The sequence below is a fragment of the Eumetopias jubatus genome, unplaced genomic scaffold (genome assembly GCF_037043125.1).
Source record: "Eumetopias jubatus isolate StellerSeaLion01/CBP00866 unplaced genomic scaffold, mEumJub1_p1.0 scaffold_10, whole genome shotgun sequence".
Classification (NCBI taxonomy): domain Eukaryota; kingdom Metazoa; phylum Chordata; class Mammalia; order Carnivora; family Otariidae; genus Eumetopias; species Eumetopias jubatus.
Window position 1 is genome coordinate 99,498,936 of NW_028274816.1, and position 8,420 is coordinate 99,507,355.

The 8,420-nt window shown below is 39.0% G+C and overlaps 1 non-coding gene across 1 annotated transcript; it reads left to right on the forward strand.

Moving 5' to 3' along the window:
• The first annotated feature begins 5,281 nt into the window (after nucleotides 1-5,281).
• On the forward strand, nucleotides 5,282-5,354 carry TRNAQ-CUG (transfer RNA glutamine (anticodon CUG)). The gene has a single exon. It is a non-coding gene; the product is annotated as a tRNA-Gln (tRNA).
• The last annotated feature ends 3,066 nt before the right edge of the window (nucleotides 5,355-8,420 follow it).

Here is an 8,420-nt window from a genome sequence, read left to right on the forward strand (position 1 = left end):
AAGAAATGGGCAGAAGACATGAACAGACATTTCTCCAAAGAAGACATCCAAATGGCCAACAGGCACCTGAAAAAGTGCTCAACATCGCTCGGCATCAGGGAAATCCAAATCAAAACCTCAATGAGATACCACCTCACACCCGTCAGAATGGCTAAAATTAACAAGTCAGGGAACGACAGATGTTGGCGGGGATGTGGAGAAAGGGGAACCCTCCTACACTGTTGGTGGGAATGCAAGCTGGTGCAACCCCTCTGGAAAACAGTATGGAGGTTCCTCAAACAGTTGAAATTAGAACTACCGTTCGATCCAGCAATTGCACTACTGGGTATTTACCACAAAGACACAAATGTAGGGACCCGAAGGGGTACGTGTACCCCAATGTTTATAGCGGCAATGTCCACCATAGCCAAACTGTGGAAAGAGCCAAGATGCCCATCGACAGATGAATGGATAAAGAAGATGTGGTATATATACACAATGGAATATTATGCAGCCATCAAAAGGAATGAGATCTTGCCATTTGCAACGACGTGGATGGAACTGGAGGGTGTTATGCTGAGTGAAATAAGTCAATCAGAGAAAGACATGTATCACATGACCTCACTGATATGAGGAATTATTAATCTCAGGAAACAAACTGAGTGCTACTGGAGTGGTTGGGGGTGGGAGGGATGGGGTGGCTGGGTGATAGACATTGGGGAAGGTATGTGCTACGGTGAGCGCTGTGAATTGTGCAAGACTGTTGAATCACAGTTCTGTACTTCTGAAACAAATAACATATTTTAAGAAAAAAGAAAAAGAAGAAGATAACAGGAGAGGAAGAAAAGGGGAGTATGTCAGAGGGGGAGACGAACCATGAGAGATGATGGACTCTGAAAAACAAACTGAGGGTTCTAGAGGGGAGGGGGGTAGGGCGATGGGTTAGCCTGGTGATGGGTATTGAGGAGCGCACGTTCTGCATGGAGCACTGGGTGTTATGAACAAACAATGAATCATGGAACACTGCACCAAAAACTAATGATGTAATATATGGTGATTAACATAACAATAAAAAAATTTAAAAAAATAGAAATTTAAAAATTAATTTTTCAAAAGCATGTGTTTGGGAGTTTGTATACTAGAACATGAATCCAGTAAGATTTGCAGATTTCTAATTCAGCTTGAGGCAGAGGTTCCTAACTATGGATCACTGGTCCCCTGGGGCAGGATTTTTAACCTTTTTTTTCCATATATCTATTTGATGATCTGCAGAAGCCTGTGTTCTTGGGATAATGTTTTTAAATGTATAATAATTTAAAATATATCGTAAAAGGAAATTATATTGAAATACAGTTTTCAAAATACTTTTTAAAAAAGATTAGTGATAGAGCAATAAACCTGCTTCTGTTAACACATTAAATAACAAGATACAGTGGTAGGTACAATAACAATTATAACTTCAAGGTAGTGATGAGAATAAATGATATTTTGAGATATCTACAACCAATATGTGATATATCATTTTATTATCCATCCAAGTTTGGCCCTCCTCCGAACTCAATCCATTCTCCTCACAGACCTGTGCCCTGAAGGGATGATTCCCAAATTGAAATCACGTGCACACCTTTGCAGATATTCAAGAAAGTGCAGTTTTCTAGGGAAAAGGTCCATAGCTTTTATGAAATTCTCAGAAGTCTCTTGTCTCAAAAGATTGAGATTGAGTCACAAATTAAGGGGTGGGGGTGGAGAAAGACATTTATTATTATTATAAATTATTATAATTTATTATTTAAAGACATTATTATTTATTATTAAGTTGTACTTATCCTCATCAGTGATAATAAATGGATAATTTGTTTTAAATAAAGGTAGTATGTTTGCATATTGATACCTGTCACTTAGTCATTCAACAAATATTTATGGAGCATCTACTATGTGCCAGGAACTGTTTTTACATGCCTGGGATAGAGGCTCAAGAATAAAATTGACCAAATATCCCAGTTCTCGAGGGGTTTACAAATATATAATATAAAATCAAATATGTAAATATAATAAATAGATATAATTTCAAGTACTGATAAGAAGCCAGAGCTCTGTTTTCTAATTATTCAACTACAATTTCTGCTGCTCATAGACTGAGTTTTTTATTAATGATAACACTTTTCATTCATATAATCTTGAGTTGAGGTACTGTTTACACCTGTCTGAGGATATTAATTATGCTATTCTAAACTCCCCTTGGGCTTTCCCCGTTAAGTTTGATTCATTGGCTTTGAGCTCTTATGTTTGTTTTTATTTTCTGTCCTTAGTGGAGCTGGCTTTCTCATACTGTTTGGTCATTGCTGAGTGCAATTTATCTTTGTAGTTGAGATTATACCGCTTCTGTTTTCTGGCACTAGGGAAGAGGTGGAATGAGCTGCTGGGGCTTGTTTTTCTGTGGTGGATTCCCCTAAGAATTAAGGAAGAGGTGGGAGGTGACTTCTAGTGGCAAGTCAGAGAGGGCCTTCCTTCCCTGCCATAGTTAGGAACCTCTGCCTCAAGGGACTAGCTACTCCCGTGGCTTTGAGCTAAGGCTGTGGATTTTTTAATTTATCTTTTCTATCATTCTTAGGGATTTTGGTGGAGGTTGGGAGGGTAGAGACTTGGCATATTTCCATCTGCCAACCTGAAATAGCACAACCTCTTAGGAAAATAATTTTGTACCCCTATTAAATCCTAGAGAAACTTAGGCACAAGTACAAGAATGTTCAAAGCAGGACTGTTTGTAATAACTAAAAACTAGAAAACTCTAGTATCCACCAACAGTAGAATGAATAAATAAAGTGTGGTATCATCATAAAATGGAATACAATTCATTTGAAATATAACGTAAGCCACACAAGTCATCTCAAATTTTCTGGTGGCCACTTAAAAATTAAAAGTAAAAAGAGATGACCTAAATGTTAATATATTTTGTTTAGCTCTTATCTCCAAAATATTATCATTTCAACGTGTAATCATTAGATACATTATTAATAAGATAGTCTACATTTAAACTGTCTTCAAAATATCCAAAATATTATGATTTCTACATGTACTCAGTATAAAAATTGTTAATGAGAGAGTTTATGTTCTTTTTCCCATACTGCCTCTTTGAAATCTCAATTTGGTTACTAATTTTTTTATCAGAGATACTTGACTGTATTTAGATTTCATAAAATTTACAGTTGAAAAGCTAACCTCACATCCTTGCAAACATATTTAAACATTTTCTAATAACTGTTGAGTATCAGTTTTTTAATTTAAATTTTAAAATAATTGAAATTAACTAAATTAAAAATTCAGCTCCTCCGTCACACTAGCTACTCCCAAGTATTCGGTAGCCACATGTAGCAAGACATGCAATACTAGGCATTGAAATGAATCAACCTCAGCTACACGCAACAATATAATGAATTTATAAGATAACGTTGAATGAAAGAAGCATCATAGAAAATAATACATAAAATATGATTCCATTTATATAGAGTTCAAGAAGAGGCAAAACTAAATTATGTTGTTTACAGCTGCCATATGTTAGGTAAAACTACATTTAAAAAGCGAGGAAATTGGGGGGGCCTGGGTGGCTCAGTTGGTTAAGCACCCAACTCTTGAGTTGGGCTCAGGTCATGATCTCAGGGTCGTGGGACAGGGCTCTACACTCTGTGGGGAGTCTGCTACAGATTCTCTCTCTCTCCCTCTCCCTCTACCACTCCCTCTATCTTTCAAATTAATGAATCTTGAAAAAAATAAAAAACCCAAAAAGCAAGGAAATTATTATTAAAGTCAGGATAGTGGTTACTTCTGGGGAATCAGAGAGAGGGTTGTGATTGGAAGGGGCACACTGGGGGCTTCTGGGATGCAGGCAGGGCTTTTTGACATGAATAGTGTTACATGAGTATTTGCTTGATAATTACTAAACTGAACATTTATTAATGAACATTTTTTTAGTTCTCAAGAATATTTTTTAGTCGGGGAGAAAATAAACGAATGGCTTTCTCTGCCACACTGCTATAGTTGTATATGGGGCTTCCAAATAGAATTTGGGAAGAGAGAGGAGGAAATGGCAGTTCTGCCAGGGTTGTTGGCACCGAGAGCTGGGTTCTAGCAGAGACTTTGTGATCCAGAGAGTAGGCTTTAAATATGCATTTTGGTGCAAAGAGTGGATAGGAGTATGTGTGTGTGGGGGGGGGGGGGGAAGAGAGAGATGGAGAGAGATGGACACAAGGAGTACATGAAAAGAAGGATTTGAATGGAAACACAGCAGAGATCAGTACTCCTAAATTAAATAAGAATTAATGTATTTAGGGGGCACCATTACCCAGGTTTCCTCTCCCATATGGAAGTTAGTCCTAGGTAGTAAATAGTTGTAGTTATTTTGCATTTTGATGCAAAAATAACCTTTTCATTTTTCAGAATTCTCAGGGAAAATTATTTGACCGAATTACATAAGGACTCATTTGAAGGCCTACTATCACTCCAGTATTTGTAAGTTAATTAATCATTTATTATGACTTTTTAGTTATCTATAAAACAAATATGGGATTCAAATTAGATAATTGTGACAATTTCTTCTAACAATAAAATTCTACAGTTCTGTAAGTCTGTAGGGCCCCAGCCCATCTCTAGCATTAAATATTTTCTATGCGTTTTCAGTTTTTTAAATTTTATATACAAGATATAGACAGAAAAAAAACCCTACAGAGCGAAAGGGGTAATGAGGTCTGAGCAATTATGGACACCCATAGGAACCTTGTTTCCTAAGTGTTCATATACCATCTGCTTACATTTATATTTAGTTTATGGCTCATGGATCAAATCCCACCCATGGTCTGTCTTTATACAGCCTATGAGTGAAGGATGATTTTTACATTCTTAAAGGGCTATAAAAGAGAAAAGAAGAGAAAGAGAAGAATATGCAACAGAAATGGCATGTGGCCTGCAAAGCCCAAAATATTTACTATCTGGCTTTTACAGAAAAGGTTTCTAAAAGTTGGTTTAATAAAATGAGAGGAATTAAAGGTAACCTCAAATTATCACCTACAGGACAAGAAAATATAGAACACTTAGATTAATTTGAATGCCATTAACCCAGAATTTTTTTATAATTTAAGCTAAAATAAATATTTAAATATTAAATATTTAACTAAGCAGGTAAATTATGTAAGCAGTATTATCAATTATCAATACATATTAAGCTACCAAGAGAACAGATTAAGGATTTCAGTGTGGGAATTCTTATACCAATATTAAAAATAGGTGTTTAAAATGATGGTTAAGGTGTGCCTGGCTGGCTCAGTTGGTAGAGCAAGTGACTCTGGATCTCGGGGTTGTAGGTTCGAAACCCACATTGGGTATAGAGATTACTTGAGAAAAATAAAATCTTTTAAAAAAATATAAAATAAGGGGGGGGCGGAGCAAGATGGCGGAGGAGTAGGAGACCTAGATTTTGTCTGGTCTCAGGAATTCAGCTGAATAGGGATCAAACCATTCTGAACACCTACGAACTCAACAGGAGATCGAACAGGAGAGTAGCAACAACTCTCTGAACAGAGAAGCGACCACTTACTGGAAGGTAGGGCGTGCGGAGAAGTGAATCCGAGGCGATATTCGGGAGGATAGACGGCGGGGGAGGGGCCTCCGCCGGCCGCTTCTGGCAAGTGACAGAGCTGCGGAGCACAAAATCGGACCTTTTAGAAGTTGGCTCGGCGGAGGGACGTCGCTGCAGTGGCTAAGCGGGGGGTGGAATCCTCCCGGGACAGTGTGGTCTCAGGACCCTTGGGGTCACAGAGAGACCGGGGGTGCCTGAGTGCGCCAGAGCTCCCAGGTATCAGAGCAGGAAAGCCGGCTGCAGATACGGAGCAGAGTCGCGGGCTTTCAGCTCGGGGTTGCCATAAACTGTGATCTGCGGCCCAGTCGGGGCACGGCTCCCCCAGCAGGGACCCAACAAGCAGCAGATCCGGGGAGACTCCCCTTCCTTCCCGGGGAGGAGCGGTGCGGGAACGCACTGCAGGGATCTGCTGGGTTTGGAGACTCCGAGCGGGGTCGGGTGCCAGAGATAGCGGCGCTCGATCACAGGCCGGGTGAGCACGGAGTGCGGCCGGAGACCGGGGACACGGAAGTGACTGCTTTTCTCTGGGGGCGCACTGAGGAGCGGGGCCCTGAGTTCTCAGCTCCTCCGAGTGGAGATTGGGAGGCCACCATTTTCACTCTGGTCCTCCAAAGCTGTACCAAGAGCTTGCAGGGAACAAAAGCTCCTGAGAGCAAACCGGAGCAGCTTCCTTAGCCCGGACCGACAAGGGCGGGGCAATTCCGCCTCCGGCAAAGACATTTGGAAACCACAGCAACAGGCCCCTCCCCCAGAAGATGAGCACAAACAGCCAGCAAGCCAAGACCAAGTTGATCGATCAAGGAGAATAGGAGAACTCCAGCGGTAGGGGAATACTGCACATAGATTCATGGCTTTTTTTTTTTTTTTTACCATGATTCATTATTTCATCAAAGTTAATTTTTGTTGACTTTTTTTATTTTTCTTTTTCCCTTTTTCAACCAACATCTTATAAATCCCTTTTTTTAAAAAAAAAAACATTTTTTATTTTTTTTTCATTTTTAGAGTCATATTTTATCCCTTCATAGTAGTTACCCTTGTTTTTGGCATATATATATAAGTTGTTCTCTCTTTAAAATTTTGAGGTACAGTTTCTTCTAACAGATCAAAATATACCCTAAATCACTAGTGTATGGCTTTGTCCTAGTCTCCTGCCTGATCACATTCTCTCCCTTTTTCCTTTTTTTTTCTTTTTTTTCCTTAAATCTTCTTTCTTTTTTCAAACAACTTATCTTATCAAGTCCTTTTATAAAATCTTTTATAATTTTCATCTTTACAGTCATCTTCCATCCCTTCATTGTATCAACCCTTATTTTGTACATATATGTCTTTCTTCCTTTAAAATTTTAGGAGGCACTTTTTTCTACCAGACCAAAATACGCCCAAAATCTAGTGTGTGGCACTGATCTATGCACTAGCCTGATCATATTTGATCATATTCTCCTTTTTTGAATTGTTTTGTTTTTGATTTTATCTTTTTTTTTCTTTTTCTCTTTCTTTTTTCTTTCTTTCCCTTTCTTTTCCCCTGGTTTCAGGTCTTTTCTGATTTGTATACAGTATATTTGCTGGGGACGTTGTAAACCTGTTAGCCTTTTGTTCTCTCATTCATCTATTCTCCTCTGGACAAAATGACAAGACGAAAGAAATCACCTCAGCAAAAAGAACAAGAGGTAGTACCGTCAGCCAGGGACCTACTCAATACGGACATTAGTACGATGTCGGACCTAGAGTTCAGAATCATGACTTTAAAGATACTAGCTGGGCTTGAAAAAAGCGTGGAAGTTATTAGAGAAACCCTTTCTGGAGAAATAAAAGAACTAAAATCTAACCAAATCGAAATCAAAAAGGCTATTGATGAGGTGCAATCAAAAATGGGGGCACTACATGCTAGGATAAATGAGGCAGAAGAGAGAATCAGCGATATAGAAGACCAAATGATGGAAAATAAAGAGGCTGAGAAAAAGAGGGAGAAAGAACTACAGGATCACGAGGGCAGAATTTGAGAGATAAGTGATACGATAAGACGAAACAACATTAGAATAATTGGGATGCCAGAAGAAGAAGAGAGAGAGAGAGGGGCAGAAGGTATATTGGAGCAAATTATAGCAGAGAACTTCCCTAATGTGAGGAAGGAAACAGGCATTAAAATCCAGGAGGCACAGAGAACCCCTCTCAAAATCAATAATAATAGGTCAACACCCCGACATCTAATAGTAAAACTTACGAGTCTCAGAGACAAAGAGAAAATCCTGAAAGCAGCTCGGGAGAAGAGATATGTAACCTACCATGGTAGAAACATTAGATTGGCAACAGACCTATCCACAGAGACCTGGCAGGCCAGAAAGGACTGGCAAGATATCTTCAGAGCACTAAACGAGAAAAATATGCAGCCAAGAATACTATATCCAGCTAGGCTATCATTGAAAATAGAAGGAGAGATAAAAAGCTTCCAGAACAAACAAAAACTAAAGGAATTTGCAAACACGAAACCAGCCCTCCAAGAAATATTGAGAGGGGTCCTCTAAGCAAAGAGAGAACCTAAAAGCAGCAAAGAGCAGAAACGAACACAGACAACAGACAGTTAACAGTCACCTTACAGGTAATACAATGACACTAAATTCATACCTTTCAATAGTTACCCTGAATGTAAATGGGCTAAATGCCCCAATCAAAAGACACAGGCTATCAGATTGGATTAAAAAACAAGACCCATCAATATGCTGTCTGAAAGAGACTCATTTTACACCCAAAGACACCCCCAGATTGAAAGTGAGGGGTGGAAAACCATTTACCATGCTAATGGACACCAAAAGAA